The sequence below is a fragment of the Anas acuta genome, chromosome 1 (genome assembly GCF_963932015.1).
Source record: "Anas acuta chromosome 1, bAnaAcu1.1, whole genome shotgun sequence".
NCBI lineage: Eukaryota > Metazoa > Chordata > Aves > Anseriformes > Anatidae > Anas > Anas acuta.
The window spans coordinates 108,658,005-108,676,726 of record NC_088979.1 but is presented as its reverse complement, the minus strand read 5'-3'; the positions used below and the strand labels follow the sequence as shown (position 1 = coordinate 108,676,726).

The 18,722-nt window shown below is 43.9% G+C and overlaps 1 protein-coding gene across 5 annotated transcripts in view; it reads left to right on the top strand.

Annotated features, from left to right (window-relative positions):
- The window catches only part of GJA8 (gap junction protein alpha 8), a 55,743-nt gene that overhangs the window by 20,552 nt on the left and 16,469 nt on the right, over nt 1-18,722 (top strand). For 4 of the 5 annotated variants that reach the window (XM_068691695.1, XM_068691710.1, XM_068691702.1 and 1 more), the window contains 3 exons: nt 185-6,316; nt 6,931-7,315; nt 7,792-7,884. The gene's annotated coding sequence lies outside the window, so the exon portion shown is untranslated. Of the gene's footprint in view, nt 1-184; nt 6,317-6,930; nt 7,316-7,791; nt 7,885-11,717; nt 11,842-18,722 lie in introns of those variants that run through there. The other variant, XM_068691720.1, reaches the window with a different exon arrangement.

Sequence of the window (18,722 nt, the reverse complement as noted above, 5' to 3'; positions counted from 1 at the left end):
AATGCAGGCTAGTAAGATAGGTGGTTTTTGCATGTGACAGCCACATGAATGATACGGGTGCTTCTTGTAATTATCCTATGTCTATCTGAAGAAGAAAATAAATTGGTTCTTTCAGATCAAAAGGAATTGGAGATGGATTTTTAGACAATGTACTCAGTATTTAGGAGTGTTGTCTCCAAACCAGGAACACCACGGAATGTGCCTTCTGAAAGAACCCTTCAGAGCTGCAGCAGTTAAAAACCAAGCAATATTGCTCACAAGAACCAGCGAACAGAAAAATGGGAAGCCTTGATGTTGTCTGCTGTTCCCACACTCTTCCCACACTTTCCTCTCAGGCCAGCTTTGTGAAGAAACAAGTTTCTCTCGCAGGGAAAGTAACAATTGAACACAGCAGGGAAGAAAGAGGTTTTGCAATGTGCTGCATGAAATGATGCAGTATCACTCAACTAACATCTGCTAAAACGTTCTTAAATAGCCTCATCTTCTTGAGTCAGCATTTCTAACATCAATAATTTTATTGGTAATAATCAGTAAGGTCTGAGATTTGCTGGAAGAGGATGGATGGCTGCACTGGGAGAGGAAATCTAAAGAGCTTTGAAGTATGCTGATAGAAAAAATGCTGAGGCAACATCTCAATTACTGAGTTGAGAAATCTGCACTTCTTTGCAGTTCCCAAATTGTTGGGAAAACATGAGGAATGCTGCCTTGAGAGGAATTACTGGTGTCTTTAATGCCATCAGGCTCTTAAAGCTGGAGCTCTCCACAAATGCTACAATCCAGTGTAAATCTAACAACAGACTTCAATGTTTCTCTTGAAGATACTGGGGCTGGCCCATACTGCTAACATGAGTTGCTCTCTCTTGCACTCCCTACACTCTCATTCCAAAAAACCTTTGAGAAGAGGTCTCCCATTCCTGTCTAACAGGTCTGGGCAAATCCAAGCCAATCTTCCAGTCAAATCCCTTCTAATCCAGGCCACACAACTTTCCTTCCACCCAGGCAATCTTTCCCATTTCTCCTCCTCTTCTCAGATGACTGCACTAAAAAAAAACCTTGAGAAATTGTGTCATATGGTTAAAATAAATTATTTTCCACTTTGAAAAGTGGAACCACACAGAAATTCCAGCACAGGACTGACACAAGATTATCTTTCAGCTACTGAAGTGATGTGAAATAGTAGCCTGCAGCTGTGTAAGCAAATTGACCAGCATTACAGGAATCCACAAAGAGGTCGATTGTGATCTGTGGCTTGCTTTGTGCAGGTATTGAACTGGATGGGAACTCACATTTTGTTTCCAAGTGCAACAAAGCTGTGAGGTGGTTCACCTGAAAGACTGTGATTGGAAGACTAAATATTGATGAGAGACTGCTCTGCTCACAAACAGCACAGCGTATGTCTGCTTGCCTCTCCACTCCCTCTCTCAGACCCCAAGCAGGGTGCTTTTGTCCATGCTGCACTGTGGGAGCCGTTATTAGTCAGGCCGGCATCTGGTCCATTTTAGGAGAGCATCAGTGGCCTGGAGAGAAATTGCCAGAGAACATGCTGACAGTTAAACAGTACCGAGGATAGCAGGATCATATTGGAGCCTGTGCCTCGGTCCCGTTAGCTTGTGAATTATAGATATATATCCACTGTCTGAGAGCAAGTTAGGTTTGGAAGAGGAAGAAGGTCAGAAAGTAAGCAGTGAAAATATGACTGCACCACTGAGCTCAAGGAGAGATGAGCTGTCCTTTAAATTGCAACCTGCTACATTTATTGGATTGCCTTTTGGACTGTGGAATAATGGGTAAGGTGATGGATTCTTCAACTCGTGACTGCCAAAATATGTGGATAAGGCCATAATCAACATCTTCACTAAGCTTATGAGCTGATGCAGAAGATGTTTTTTTTATGTCTGGACTGATGTGTGGGTCACTGCTAGAGCTGGGGTTATTTTCACAGAGATGAGTATCTACAGCCTGTAGTGTCTATGGTGTTTGTATGGGCAGAGCAAGCCAGCCTCTGGGCTTCAGGTTACCAGTCTGGGGTACAGCCTGCTCTCTACTAGGCACTGAGTCCAAGCTGGCATGGAGGCAGGAGGCAACCAAGGCAATAAATAACAGTATAAATAGTCCTGAGATAGCATCAGAGAAAGTCTGTATTTGAAAAACAGTATTTTTGTGCTAACATGGTTCTTGCAGAAGGAGGGCTATCACCTAAAAATTAAAAAAAAAAAATTAAAAAATTAAAAAAAAATTAAAAAAGCATTGTCCATTGGTTGTCTGTTTGTTACAGACTGAAGTAGGAGAATCTTGTCTGAATCCTGACTGGTTTTAAACCTTGGGAAGGTTAAAAATACTTGGAAAGAATGATACTGAGTCATGAAAGCCTACAGAGAAAGTTGGTATGTTCACACTTTGACCAAATTGTGCATGCTTACACAAACGCATGGAACGATGTTGTAGAGTGTTTCTAGATGCTGGAATACAAGTTTAGTGTCTACAAAGAACATGTCCTATGTCTGACAGTCCACTTTGCAGTGCCCCGTCTTTGAAGTGAATTCACATGTTGCTATTTGTCCAGGCAGTGCCTGAAGGGGTTTCATTTTTATCTTAGGGTGGATGAAAACAAAGACCCTCATATATATATATATGAGGTCACTTCTAAGCTTCTAATGCAAGTAAAGAACAAACCCACAGAGAATATAAAATCAGTAGCCAGCTGTACATCTCTGATGGGAGGCAGAAATACTTTGGCTGGCTGAAAACCTGCTTGGTGGTCACTGTTTGGCCTCTACTCAATCAAATTGGATGTTTTCAAGTACTGAAGCATGTTGCTTTTTAGTGCATGGAGAATTACCAGGGAACCAAAGACTGGAGCTACCAGGAAATTGTATAATTGTCCATTAGTTCATTTGGTAGAAACTCGTGCTTTTCTGAATGGCAGGTTGCCAGCACATGGACAGTTTAAACGGAAATGATGCAAGGGACCACATATTTGTCTGGTTCTGTTGAATTCTTGTGGTAGCCATTGCAGGCTGGAGCCCAACCTGGCTTGCAAAAACCTGCTCATGCATGTTAAAGAAGCTTGGTCGATGATGAGCCTGTTCTCTGTGCTGTGCTACACCGTTTACTGAACCCAATGGCTTATTTATAACTTGGGTAAGTAAGTATGTAGGAACTGCCATCCTCGCAGATACTGCGGCTCAAGGAAAAATCCAAGAATTTTTAGTGGCAGAGGTGTTTTCTTTCTGCACCTCTCTGAACTCACTGGAGCCTGAACACAACTCAAAAGAAATGCAGGATCGGCCCTAGAGATCTCAGAATAAGGCTCTTGGTTTGAATGCCTTTCCTTCACTATCAAACACACCATCTCTGGTTCCCAGAGACCCCTCTACTCAGCTCAGTGATAAAAGCACTTTTTAACACCAAAGCTGCTGTGTTCCCACGCCTGTTGCTGTCATGAGGGAGCCCATGCTTAAACAATAGCAGAGGAATAAAGAATAGCCTCGCTAATCAATATCCTGCCTAGACGCTGAGTCAGGTGGCAGCCTGGGCCTCTTTAAAATTCCTGCATTGTTCCTGATTTTTCATTTGACTCGTGTAAATTTTTATCTTTAAGGAAAGAAAACACATGGGACCAACTGTCTCTGCCTGCTGTGCTATTCCCTTCCCATCCACCCCCACTCAGTTTCAGTGTCTTTGTCCTGTGGTAGCCTCTACCAGAGGGGGATGGAAATAGGATTTGCTGGTATGGACTTTTTACTGAGCATGATATCCTGTGGTTAGAAGAAGGTGGCAGTGGTTTAAGCGGGATTCCCATAGTCACATACCTCTACCGGCCTTTGGAGAACTAAATCTTTGACACCTATATTTCCATGTGGGCTCCTGTTTATGTGATTGGTTTTAAAATGGTCACAAGGACAGCCAAGAATGCAGGCAGTTTCCTAGTAAGTTTTTTCGCAGATGAATGTTTGGAGCCCTGGCAAGGTACTAGGACAGTCTGTGTGTGAACAGACATTTGGAAAATTGACAACAACAGTATTTGCTAAAACAAACTGTGCAAGATCCTATAGCTCAAGCTCTTGAATCCACCTCAGCTGTACTACAAGCACTTTCCAGAAGGAGAAGGAGGCTGGAGTGGCTTTATGTAATCTCTCAATCTCACAGGACCCGCAGGCCAGTGAAGGCTTTACTCAGCTCCTGTCATAGCTCCGAGTCACCCTTGGGCTTCACTGGCCAGCCTGAAACAGGGAGCCGGTGGCCCTGTGCTTTCTCCTTGCCCTGGGCCCTGCATCAAAGGCTGCCAAGGAGGAAGGCCATAGATGCCCCCAGGATTTTCCTTAAAGCTGTCGAGTCTCTAAGAAATCTTTGTGGCTCTTTGGCACTGCTTGACTCCTGATGAAAGGCCCTAGCACAGAGGGAAAGCGTGGTCCTCACTGCGACGCCAGGCAGGAACTCTTGGAGCTGTAAAGGGAACTGGTAAGGGTTACACTTGCACATGTAGATGCCAGATAAGAGCTGACCTACCCTTCACCCCAAACTGAACTCCCTGAAGCTCAAACAAAGTTGGGCGACTGCTTGGGAAAACACTGGGGGAAACCTGCCAGACCAGCAAACTTGCAGGTCTTGTCCAGGGCTGGGAGCAGACATGCTGTGAGCAACCCAAACTGAGGTGCTTCTGCTCCAGACAAAACCAGGAAGGAGCAGGAGTTTTACAAAGCCACGTGCTCTCAAGGGCTTGCTAGGTCACAGACTAAATCACTTGAAGACCACTGACAAGGACAAAAAGGAATTGAGAGTGCCCACCAGGAGCCCTGAGCCAGGACAAGGGCAGCAAAGCCCAGCTCCCTGTGGCCAGCACCGTAAGACCACTGCCAGGGTCTGAACAGCTGGTGCGGGGGCACCCAGACCAGACTTTCCCTTAGCAGTGAGCAGGGCTATCTGGCAAGCTAACGCCATATTTGTGTCAACCAGCAACCTCTCTGCTTCTCCAGCAGCCAACAGCCTTCCAGAGCTCACTGCTTGCCTGTGCAAGCCATACCCTGCCCACAGAGAGGCAATAGAAAATGGCTGCCAGACACAAGATGGCGGGGAGGGTCAAGTAGGGAGGAGGCAGGCTGCCATGGCAAGGCACAAACCACCGCCAGCTTGCCTTGGCAGTGGGGAGAGAAATGGTTCTCAATAAATTCTTCTTCCCTTATATATATATATATATATTTGCTTTTGAAATTGCTAAATTCTGGAGCAATTCTGGGACACTGATAACGTTGAAGGGAGGGAGAAAGTCCAGACAGTGAAGGCTCATTTCACGGGATGCACAGCACTGTCAGGTGTCAGGGGAAGCCTGGCTGGTGGCTCGCTCCTGCAGGCAGGCTTGCATTCAGAGACAGGGAGGATGGAGGGCATGGCATTTACATCCCTGATAGAGAATGCACCAGGGGACCTCGCAGCCACCTGCCCTACCCTTGCTGTAGGCTGGAACATCTACAGCCATGGCTGGTGGCCTTAGACAGAGTGCCCAGTGAATTCTGACTCTGTATTGGAAATCTGTTTCTCCTGGGAAAGAAAGATTCCCAGTTAGCAATATGCTTTGATCTGTAACTCTTTTGGGAGTATCCAGGGAGCGGTGCCTACCACTGTCTTCCCTCCAGCTGCTGGGAGGACCAGGGCTCCCAGTTGGTAGCATCGTATAGTGTGGTGAGAGCTGTCCCTGACATTGAGCACTCACCATTAATCCGTGTGCCTGCTCCCCTGGCAGTGAGCAGGGAAAGATCAGGAAAAGGGGGCTCTGCTGTGTTGCTGTGCTTCCTACTCCTTGCAAGGTGAAATACACATTTGTATCGATTCTTGAGGAAGAGTGAAAGACTCTTCTTGCCCCTAGCATCTAAGAAACAGAAAGCATGGATGTCTCAGAAGGCATTTTCCAGCAAAGACACACCAAGAAGAAACATCTCTCTTCTCCCTGTGAATGTAAATTCAGAATGTCAAAGATACAGCAAGATACAGCATTCCTTGTATCTACTCAGTTTTCCTCAGCCTCACAAAGGCAGGGCCTCCTCAGGGAGGTCAGCTGAGGATTTCTTTGAGACCTTGGCCTCTGCACTGAGGCTTCTGGTAAGGATTTCATTGGTACCAGCTGGGAAGGGGGCTGTTTGTGGCAACCACACCTGTCCCACAGGAATATAATGGAGTCCTTTAGCTCACTGTAATGGCTGTTGGTGCTTGCTGTGTGCTAGTGTGTTTGTATTAATTCTGCAAATTGGTTGTTTCCCCAGAGCACTATTGCTTGAGCTTCTGGATATCAGCTGCAGCAGTTCTGGTGGAGGTGCCCTTGGTATTTGAGTGGCAACTTGTTACATGGCTTTATGGGAGAGATTGTTGAGTTTCAAATTGTTCTGAAATACTTTAACGACCATGGCTACTTAGGCCAACTCTGTTGTCATGCTGCAGAGACTATGGTCACCATGGCAAGAATGGGGCTGTTTTTTTTTTTTGTTTTTTTTTTTTTTTTTTTTTTGGCTCTAACATTGTGCATTGCTGCATGGTGTGATTAAGCCTATGGCTTGCTGGCTGTTTGCACAGTTTGCAGCATGGGGATTGTGCCAATAGTTGCACAATAGAAATGAATTTCTTATGGGCTTCTTCAACTGCTCCTGAAAATCTGGAGGAAAAAGTCTTAGGTCCCAATCAAGCCATTAGTCACAGCAGGTTTCCTAAGCCTTGGGGCTTGCTTGTGCGTGGGGTTAATCTCTGTGGGTTGAATGCCAGGCATGCTGCTGGAGGTTCTGCTCAGCTCCAGGCAGAGCATGTGAATGCTTGCCTGGGAAAGCAGATCTCTCAAAGGGAGGCTTCCATTCTGGTAGGGTGTGGTGGAGAGGGGCTAAAGCAACTGGCTTATCCTTTTATCAGCGTATTTAAATAATGAAAATTCTCTTTATTGCTCACCAGTGAACCTGCATGGGTTTCTTAAGAAACGCAGTGACCACTTCCAGTGGAGATGAGCTGGCTGACTCGGCAGGAGGTTGCGTACCAAAAAGAGAAGGTGAAATGTGCTGCCTGCCAAAGCAGCAGCTGGTGAGAAGGCGACTGGACTGCACAGCATCAGCGCACACATGATTGGTGGGGAAGCGTGAGCCCAGCTTCAATCCTTGTCAATGGCACCTCGTTGACTTTTAACACTTCCTTATCATGTCTGCACTCACCTCGTAGCAGTACTGATAAAATGCCATCGCTGGTGTAATCTCCTGAGCAGCTCTGCAGAAAACGCTGCAGAGCATGAGAGCCTGAATTGCCTGCAGCCGACAACTGGTGTGGGACTCCGATCCAGACCACGGTAATAAAGCAAAGGCTCTAACCTGAAGCAAGACTCGGGCAGAATAACTTCCAAGATGTATTGAACACCAGATGTGTTGACCTGCTGATATGATTGGCATGGCAGCACAGGAATTTTGTGTTAGAATAGGGGTTTGATGAAGTTGGGATAACTATTGCTTTTCAGTACCTCGTGGAGTTGGAAGTGTAAGCTGTTTGAAGTGATTGCAGTATGGTAGTGCTTAGAGTTATAAACACCATGACAGTGGGAAGGAATGCATGGGGTTTTCTGCTTTTCTTTTCCAGAAATTCTGTATTTCTCTCTTGGGGCATCAAGTAGTTTTTATACTACTATGAATTATTGCTAAAAGTGTGTATTAGTTTTGAATATCTAATTTCTACCTGCAGGCCTTCAGCAATCTTAAAAAAACAAACAAAAAAAGCATATATATATGTGTGTGTGTGTGTATGTGTATATATATATATTATTTTCTACAGGCAAGCAACAAACAGGGATTCTTCTGCGACACTACTCCTTATGGGTTTTACTAAGGACCCCTGAATATAAAACCACAAGCAACTACTGAGCAGGTATGTCACTTTAGAATTTTTAACGAGTGCTAGGCTGCTGTACAGTTCCTCACCACAAGAGGAGAACAATGAAAACTGTAATGCAATTGTCTGCAAAGAAGAATTCCCCTTCTGAGTGGGAAACTTGAATGTTCTGAATGTTTTTTAAAACAATAATAATTGTAGACTTATTGCCCTTCTCTCTGAATTGGAGAGAAATCACAGTGCTAAAATTCCTGAAGAAAAAATTATGAAAATAAAATGAAATTGTGCTGAAAACATTATCAAAGAACTTGGGTCCAAAGTTCTTCATGTCTTTCATGGCTTAAGATGCTATTTCGGCTTCACTGTACCAACTTCTTAAAATGAAGAAGATTAGACTGCCTTCTTTAGAGGAAGGGATCAACACTGACAACAGAGGTTTTATTTCCAGTGGAAGTCAATGAAAAACTTGAATTTGACTTGCCCTCTTACTCTTCCATCTTATTAAGAAAATCTTGTTTGGTGCTCAGCATATTCTTCTTGGACTACAGTTCTACTCTGTACTGTTATCCAGTGGTTTATAATTATGTATCTTTTACATATTACTAGTCCTACAATCATCCCTGTAATCATTTCCACATGTGCAGTCTCTGCAGGATGGAACAACTCCTTCCGCATTTTCTGCATTCACATTATCTTTGGCAAGTTCTTCTGCTCTGATACTTGCTTGAATACCTTGAAGTTTACTTTCAATACCATAATCCCAAAGCCATTCTCACAGGAATATCTAGTGTTGTCCCATCCACTTCTAGGAGTCTCTTATTTTTTTCCCATCAACTTTGATCTTTCCTATACTTTTGAACTGTTCTCCCCCTGTTCTTTCTGTTGTTTCTGTCCAACATCTTGTACTACTATCTCTTTGTTCCAGCTTCTCTCAATTTCTCCAGTCTTCCACCATCCTGTACCAACATCTGGAACTTGACGTGTGGGAAAACTGTTTTCCCAAGCTCACCTCTCTTCACCCCTTAGTATTTCTGCTATTCTTCCTGACAGTGACATCCAGATTACTACATTTTACTGTATCCAAGCTATGTTTTGCACATGGACCTGTCAAATCCCACCAGTTGTTCCCCTCCAAAACCTGACTTCTTGCCTACATCCTCTAAATGAAGAGCTCAGCTCTCCTGAGTTATCACTGTGCTGCTTACAGTCCCCAGCCTCCTGCCTGTCTTGCACTACTTTCCAAGTCCTACTGCCTTACCCTTGTTGTTCTTCAGCTTCCTGTTATTTCTGTGGCTTCTCTGTCAGGTTTCATCCTTTCCATGTGGACTCTGTATGTCCATGCACTTCAACATTTTATTTTTAAATTTTTTAGCTTAACCTGTTCATACTAGGCAGGATCAAGACCACAACAACTTGGAGACAAATTTCCAGTTCCCCTTGAAATGAATACCTGTTATTACCTGAAATAAGCTGTTCTTTGAGGTGGAGGTAGCTGTGACATTGAAGTCTGCTCAGTGGCAGAACATATGAAATAAAGTGTACATAATGCTAGGCTAAGCTGCTATGTGGGTAAAAAGTGGGACTGTGCTTCCTGTCTGTTGGGTAATTGGTGTGTTTGTTTGTTTGTTTGTTTTTTTTTTTTTTTTTTTTTTTTTTTTTTTGCAATCACACACTTATGCTAGGAAAGAAAACAAGGTAGTGAGTCCTACTTTGAGATGGATATCTCTCCTACAGGTAGGTGTGAGATATCCATGTCCTTCTGAAGTCATGAACTCCATCAGTGTTTACTGATGGGCAGCCTATGTGTAGCTTCTTTTCAGGTTTCTGGTGTCTGCTAGGTTTGTTCTGAGGCACCCAACACCAACCACCTCCACTCTGTCCAGTGTGCAACACTGAGGGGATGTGGACTACTAGCTGAGCTGTTGCTGTGCTCAGCACAAAGCAGCTCAGTTCTGCTGTAGACCTAGTGTAACAGTTCACATCGTACCAGTGAAAATGAAAGGAGGAGAAGGAAAAGGGAACAGAGAAAACAAAAAGCAGGACATGGAGATAATGGAAGTGGGGGGTACTCCTGATGTTGTAATGCCATGAGATTTAGAGGTTTCCCTAGCTCCTGCTGTGCTTTGCTAAAAATGAGGCTAGTTAGAAGCAGATGTGAATGTAACAACCGAGAGGGGAATGAGAGGAGCTATGAAAAATGCATGAAACAAGTGGATTCTCTTACCAGTTTTTAGGAGGATTTAGAAGTGGCAGTCTTCAGGTTGTGGCCTAGTGCTTGCTCATGTCAAGTGATTGGGATGCTGCAGAAGGTGAGAGGAGGGTACAGTACACGGCCCTGTCATTAACCAGAAAAAGGAGAACACTTGGGTAATCAGTTACTGGGACTGCTGAGAGATGATGGTGTAGCTGAGAGAAAGATGTAGCTTAGGAGTAGAAGCTAGTGTCCTAGAAATGGGGATGGGGATTCATGTAGCTAAGAATAAATGGATTTATGGAAAGGATACTGATGGTTATTTAGTAACCAAAAGCTTAAATGATCAAAGAGTTTAGTAAGCCCTTGTGACTTTGCCTTGCCCTTCCAAAAATATAGCATGGCTGTGTGGAAGATCACTTCCCATCCATTCTTAGATGTTAATCACCCTCTTCAATATAGGTGGCCTATCAGATTGCATAGGCTGGGCAAACACTGGGATATATGATAGCACATTTGCTGAGCTGCAGGATCTAAAGGTAAGGTTGATATCTGGAAGGCCAAGATATCTGTGAGGGGAGGCAGGATTCCTAGTCTCTTCAGCTGTTTGCCCTGAAAATGGAAGGAGAAAGGATTTCAAATTCCAGAAGTCCTTGCAGGCTGAAGGCTATAAACAGGCTCTTCCTGTACGAAGCAGTAAGGATCAGACAGTAACTAGAATGTCTGCTTTTCCATACAGGTCTAATCTACTGGGATATATTTTGTGAGGGGTATGAACCCCATCAGTCAGAGAAGGGACAGGAGAACCCAGTGCTACTGGCATGGTTTATCCAAGATCAGCCTTGAAGAAAGAAACACGGAATGAAGAAGAAATGAAAGGCCCAGTAAAACTGAAGTAGAGGGAGACAGAAAGGGGAAGGAGTCAAAAAGAGAAAGATAGAGAGGGAGACAAATAGTGAGTGAGGGGTCAGAGAAAAAAAATAGGGTTTTGCACAATGGAGAAATGTCCCAGCCATTGAATATATACTATATATTTTTTCAACTAGCTAGGCTAAGGGTTTCTGTGGGGGCATGTGCATCAAATGATGGTTCCCTGAAACCTGTTACTTTCTCCAAACGCAGTGAAATCATATTTTATCCCCTAAGTAACTATCCTTAATTTGTGTGTGTGGGAATAGGAGACAGTGATGAATGTGGCTCTGGCACGGTCTGGATACTCTGTATCAAGTCTCTGTCAGTAAGGCTGTACTCATCCTATTACTTTTGGGGAATATATGACCAAAAGAATATACCTGCTATTTTACTTTGTGGTTTACAGGGTATAAAGTACATGCAGTAGCCGTGGATGTTCTGTATATCCCTGCCCCTCTTGCTTTCTTGAATGCAGTGGTACTGTAGCTTGGGTCTCTGAAATTCTTGGCATGTAGGCTCTTTGTGTTAGAAACCTTCCTGGGTCTGTTACCATAGGTCTCTCTTATACCTTGGGGTACAAAATGTGCAAGATGTTGGTATTTGGAAGTGTTTGTAAGACACTGCTCTGTTTCCTGGTCCCAATCAAGTGACTAAAGTGAATGTTAATAAAGGTTTAATATCTACTAGCATGTTGAAAAGGTTGGTGTTTTGTGACCATGACTGCTGCTTTACTCTACAACTACACCTGTCCTCCCAGTCAGAAGCACCAAACTTGAGCAGCATGTAGTGTGATAACTTCTCTGGTGTGTGGTCTGACAGAAATGGACAAGGTGCTTGGATGATGTGGAAACCAAAGCGTTCCTTGCACCTCAAATGAAATCTTCTAGCAGGTGAGTTGTTCTCGCACTAGTCAGCTCAGATGGAGGGAGTTGGGAAGGATTTCCAGGAAGGAAATCTGTCACTTGGACCCTTAGTTTACACTGATCAAACTGGGGAAGAGTAGACATTGCTGTAGATACAGGCTCCTGGAAGGAACTCTGTCCTATATGGGAGACCTGCACGCTGAGATTCCAGACCTGCGAGCCCTTTTCCATGGATGGAATAACCCATTTTTTTTCCCCTTGTGGATCTCACCAGCCAAGGGTGTTGCCTCACCTCATTTGTTAGCCAGTCAGCAAAGGTATAATTAGGGGTTAGTAATTAATCTTCAAAAAAAAAAAAAAAAGCCCCTTGGAAGTAAGGGAATTACTTACTTGTAATTTGTGTACTGCACCTGAGGCAATCAGGCAGTGGGAATTCAGACTCATATTTGTGTATGCAACAGCTGAAAAGATTTGAGAAGAGGTCTGTACTTACAGCGGTATAGAGAAAAGCTTCCATTGTCTAATCTTCTGTTTTGCCTTCCATTTTGCCTCTTCTTGGGCCCCAGTTCCGTTAAAAACTGAAACCCTGTGTTTTGCAGTGCATTGTGACTAGCTCCTCTGACACAGAGTGAAGTTAATCATGTGTGCAAACTTTGCCAGACGAAGGACTAGCACTGCAGACACTTTGAGAACAAGCTATTTGTGTTCCTGTGTTCTGGTGAGAAATTTTGTCTCTGACAGGCAAGATCTTAGCAGCAGTTCAAGAATCATAAATCATTTGCTTTTTGTCCCAGCTGGAGAGGGAAAACTGATGTTTCTTAAGTGGAAGCACTATGGAAATGTGGATCAGATGGTAACTTTTACTTTGAAGCAATTGCACCAGATTAAAAAAAGGCAGACTTAACTAGGAATAGGTAGTGATGGTGTAGTGTTTTCAGTGCTTTTGTGGTAGTGGTTCTTGCAAGGCAGGCATTAGAACTTTACAGGAAACATGTCACTTCCCAAATGGATGGAGGCACTTAATTGTAAGGGGGAATTAGCTTTGCAAAGTTGGTCGCTTATTGCTGTGTGATGTTGAACTTTACTGCCAATCATCTAAAAGACAGCAAAAGTCATTGACCGGTAGGAATGACTGAGAAATAACTAAAGCAGTGGGAAAAAGGGCATTACTGCTATAGTCTGGATCACTTGGAAAGATGTGGCCAAGCATAACATTAGCTGTTGCAAGTCACATGCCAAAGAATAAGGAATAGAGGCTATGCTTATCAGTTAGCAAGTTTGTCTTGGGAAGCAGTGGCAAGAAAGGAGTCGGGGCTGGAGCGGCTCACTGGCTGACAACAGAATTACAGGATGATGCTGTAGCTGGGGGAAAGCGTGCAGCTTTCGGTAAATGGCTTCAAGATGAATAGCTCTAGGAGAGACCGGGTGTGTGTATCATTTAGTACTAACATTGTCACTTCCCATGTATTCTATTTAGTGCTTTTGTCGGTGGTTCCTGGATGGGAGAGGTTTCAGGGAAAATGCCTGAATGTTAGAGTTGGAAGTGTGCCTTCCAGTGAGAGAGGTCAAAGAATTGAAGGGAAAAGAAAGCTGAAGGCTAACTTCTCTATTGTCTGTATCTATCTACATGAGGAACAAACTTATGTTCTTGCAGAATAAAGTATAGTAAGATCCAATAACTGGAATTTGAAACTGTAAAAAAAAAAAAAAAAAAAAAAAGAAAAAGGCATGAAAAGAGTACTGTGTTTTTGTTTTTGTTTTTTGTTTTTTTTTTAACGGTCTGTAGTTAATCACTGGAGAAACTTACTGAGGACTGTGGAGGATTCTGCACAGGTGGCTTTTAAATTCTGGCTGGATTCTTGTCAGAAAGTAGACCCTCATGGAGATGGGAAAGATTTCTTCTGACCCAAATTTCTAAGGTGTGAGTCTCAATGGTCATGGTAGTGCTTTCTGGAGTTACAGTCTGAGGCTGGCTCTCTGCTAGCAGGTAAGGGATTGTGAGTTGGGATTCAGAGCAAGAGCGGAAGGCATTCCCTCTCAACCCAAGCTGTTACTCCTTTTCACCCTGCCTTGTGCAAGCAGCCTGCAAACAGTCAAGCCCCATTACTCTCCCTCTCTACTGAAGCAAAAATATTCATTTACTTGAAGCTCAAGTAGCTTTCTCTGTTTGTTCTCTTTTCCTGTATAATCACCTACCTTGATCCCACTCCCTGGGATCTGCAGCCACCTCTGCCCCTGAGGATGGTGAAGGTGAGCACCAACACTTCAAAGAGGAGCTGCCACTGCCACCAGCTCCTCATCTTCAGAGCCTCATTCCACCATCATGGTGGCACCTGTGGGTTTGGGTCTGTGCTGCTGTGCAGGGTGGGAAGAGACAGTGTCCCCAGCAGGAGCAACCAGGCCCCTTCTTTACTGGGAGAAGGGGGCATGGGCTAGATGTGGGACAGACTGACACACTCCCTGCTGCAACTGCTTTTCAGGTAGTTAGTGATGAGGTCTCCCCTCTGCCTCCTTTTCTCCACTAAACGACCCCAGCTCCCTCAGGCGCTCCTCATGTGTCTTGTTTTCTAGTCCCTTCACCAGCTTCCTTGCTCTTCTCTGAATGCACTCCAGCAGCTCAACATCCTTCTTGCAGTGAGGGGCCCAAAACTTCATATTTGAGGTGTGGCCTCACCAGAGCTGAGTATGGGGAACAATTGCTTCCATGGCCCTGCTGGCCGCACCATTTCTGATGCAGGCCAGGATGCCATTGGCCTACTTGGCCACCTGAGCACGCTGCTGGCTTGTGTTCAGCCGGCTGTTAACCAGCACCTCCAGGTCCTTTTCTGATGGGCAACTTTCCAGCCGCTCTTCCCCAGGCCTATATGGCTGCATGGGGTTGTTACAAGCCAAGTGCAGTGCCTGGCATTTAGCCTTGTCGAATGTTGTGTGATTGGATTTGGCCTGTTGATCTAGCCTACCCAGATCTCTATCTATATTCCCATGATCTCAGGGTTTTGCTTTATTTCTTACTTTTCTCTTCACAGATTTAAACTGTGACATAGGTGTATGTGTGGAAAAGTCGATGTAGCAATGTAGCTGTTATGATCTTCTGAGAGAAGCGCTGGGAAGATGAATGCTGTCACAGATGGAGGTTGGGGCAACAATAATACATATCCGTGGAGGCTCTAGGCCTTCATGTGCAGCATGAGCAGGTACTAGCTGTGGCGGTATTTCCTAAGAAAATACAATGGCTGCTTTTGAGCCAGTGCTACTCCAACCTAGTGGAAGAAAGCCAGGCAGGGCAAAGTGTTCCCTCGGGTGCAGGGGAGCGCTGGGTGGAGCCTGGCGAGGGATGGTGAGCAGGCGAGGAGCTGTGAACGTGACCACAGAGGCACACGGGGTGGGAAGCGTTTCCACTTGTGATTTCACCTGGACTGCATGCCAACCTCGGCACACAATGTTATCACTGCAAGCCAGCACATGGTCAGGGTGGTTGTGCTCATGCAGCTAGGGTCCCAGGAGACTTTCTTCAGTCCTTATAGCTTTCTGCCTTGGAGGCTCCTGTCAGAAACATGTCATGGCCTCGCTCCCTGGGTTTATTTCCACTTCTACTGGGTCTGCCTCTGGTTGTTGATAACCTGTGTCACTGAGGCAGCTATCTTGTGGTGGGGAGTAAAAGTGAACCGCTTTGTCAGGAACTGAAACAGGGACCTCTGCTCTACCCCACCCCTCTCTGGCAACCTGTGCTGTTCTTGGCTGTTCCCTTATCTAGGCTTTATTGCTGTGCAAAATAGCCAAGTTAATGACTCGGAAGGGACACTCGGTCCCTACTGTGCAATGGCTATGGTGTTCAGATAGAAACCCTTCCCGAGAAGCTCATTCCCCTTTCTGTAGCCCATGCAGTAGTTGAACCCGTATGTGCTCTTGGATAGATACACTTCTTGGGGTCTCTGGCTCAGTTCTATGGCAGAGTATTTTGCGGGTCAGGGATGTGTGGTCTGTGTGTGGCTGTCTCTAATTTGTCACTGTTAAATATCTTGCCTAAAAGGGACATCATCAGAAGCACTTGACATTTTTGCATGGCAGTCTGTGGAAATTTTATCTTCTCTCTTTCTGGGGCGTGAGCTAGGTCAGCGCTGCCTCTAGAACTTGCAGTCTGAGCCTACTCTCTTCCCTCTACTAGCAGAAAGCCTGCTTTTTTTTTTTTTTTTTTTTTTTTTTTAAATAAGGCTTTTATTGCCCCTTGCTTGCCTTTCTGCCCAGGCTTGTGCTCCACGCATCCTTTCATGAAAGGAAAGTCAGAAATCAATACCCTTTCCTTAATTCCTTGGCAGCTTTACTTTGCCCAGGACAGATGTTTCTATGACAGTTCCAGGTTTCCCTTGCTTTGGCAGGATAGGCAATACATCCAAAGAGTGTAGCTCTTTGGACTGGCTTGCAGGAAATGAAGTGGTTCCAACCTCTGACACCTGAGATTCATCAGTGACTGAAGTCTTTGGCATTGAGGAGACCTGTTAACCCAAGTGCCAATTCCCAGCTAAGTTAGAATCTACTTGTAGGAGCATCATGTGGCTCTCAACAGGTGTGCCAATGTATATACTAAACAGCATTCAAGAGAATTTGCAAGAGGTTTTTTGTGTCTGTTTTAGATACATGATCAGCAGCTGGCTATTCATCAGTCTTTGCAGGGCTGTCTGCAGGTTTACTGACAGCTTGCCAAGACAAGAATTTGTACTCCAATAGAGCTGAAACAGTACAGTAACAAGCAGGAGGTTGCTGGCATCTTCATGCTAGACAGATACAAGTCTGTTATGGGCGGCTCAGGTGCTGATACATGATACCCTTTCACACAAATGCCCCTAAAAGCTTTGTGGGGCATCTTCTGTGTTAAACTTGAAGGATGCAAGGTCTACATTCAAGCTGTCTCTAAGCTGTACTTTGGCATATGTATTGTCCTTAGGTAGCATGTTTATTCCTTTATTTCTTTTCTGCTGAGTGTTCTTTGATGTTCTTATTTTACTTTTCAGTAATTCTAGTCTTCTCACTTTCCATTTGCTTCTTACATGGTCCTGCTTTTGTCCTTCATGCTGTTTCTCTTGTATGGACAGCAAAGACAGGCACTAGCTTTCCAGAACGGAGAGATGAGACGTGGCTTGCAGATGAGACCAGCTTTTGAAATGCATGAGCAAAAATCCCCAGGATAATGCTTCCTGGAGTTCCTCATGGATCATAAATTATTTTTGGGAGATGCACTAAAGAAGAGTAGAGCTCAGATATCAAATGATCAGTACAAGGTGAGAAGACAATCCTGGAAGGTACATTCTTTGTTCAAACCAGCAGGTAGTCATAAAAAAAATCTGATTTTGAATCAGAAAATAAGCACTTTTTTTTTCTAATTTTCTGAGTCTTGGGGTCATGGAGAAGGGATAATGGTGACATAAAATAATAAAAATAATTTTGATTTTGGAGGACAATTATGAAAACTGGAGGTTAAACCAGGAACAGTATTGAGGTGATACACACACCTACATGTACATCCAAGGGTCACATAAGCTCTTTCAAGCACAGAGTTTTGCTGTGAGCTCATGTGCAGCTCCTCAGCTGCCCTGAGATCGGAGTCCTCTGCAGAGTCATTGCTTCCCTGGACAAAGTTCTCCGTAGCAGAGCTACAGCTCTTCTCCTTGTGGATGTGCAAGACATGACCTTCCTTCCCCTAAAGCGAGCCCTCTCTGCGTGTTTCCAACTAACTGTGTCATCCGGGATGCGCTAGATCAGCTGTCCCCCTTTTCATGATATATCTGTTTTCTGGGCTTAACAAATATTTTGCAAATGTCACTGTTTTCTTCCAGGTTATGGACTAAAAATATTATGAGGGCAAAGACCAAAGCCGTACAGGATCTTGGTACAAACATACTGTAAACTTAACCACTTCTGCTTCTCAGTTGTATTTTGGAACCAGTCCAATAGGCCATTTATAGCCCATTTAATGACTGTTATCTTATTTTTATGTCAAGCAAGTTCTTTAATCAAATTGCCATGAGATAGAAGGGAAACTGCCCTCCAGGATCTTAAGCATACTGTACCAGCTTTGCTATATTTAACAATGATATGTGCAGTTTCCTCAGAGAAAAATATCAACACTGTTGAATGGCATGAATTTTCTATAAAGCCAGGGGTGACTGTCCCCAGTTATATTTCCCTCCTTTTTGTCTTTACTCTCTGTGTTCTGTGTTAGCCATTTAACTATTTAGTTTAGGACTGAGATCATATCACAGGTCTGTAGTTAGCTATGAATAATTACAGTTATGACATAATTATACCACAATTATGCCTCTCTATGTAGACTTTACAACATGCCAGATTACAGGCTTTCTTCTCCTTTGCACCAAGAGGTACAGAAAATCAATACAAATAGTGCAAGACTTCCTGTGCATTTTTTTTTTCTTTTAAGAAAGTTTTAGTGTAAAGTATCCCATCCTGCTGATTTTAAAATACCTGGTTTTAGTAGCTGGTATTTAATTCTTCTGATAAGTTATAGGAATAGACAAGTCATCAAAAATGTTGTCTTCATTTACTTTTTTTTCCTGGCAGTTGGACAGAAGTTTTTATTGATTTCATCTGTCTTGTCTGCATTATTATTGAACAATCTAACATTTCCAACTGATAAAGGATCAATACCTTGATTAGGACTCATTTCATTCTTAATTTAAAGAAAAAAAAATGCTTTATCAGTATTTTTTCCCATTTCACTTCCATCATCAGTTTTCTGTAATTTCTGTCTTATGGTTTATATTCAGCCTCTCCTTCATTTGCTATACAAGTTTGACTTATTTTAAACCCACCACCACTTCCTTCTTACATCTGATTGTAGTTTTTTAAATCATTACGCTGTTCTTTACTGGGGGTTGTGTATTTTTGGTGACTAG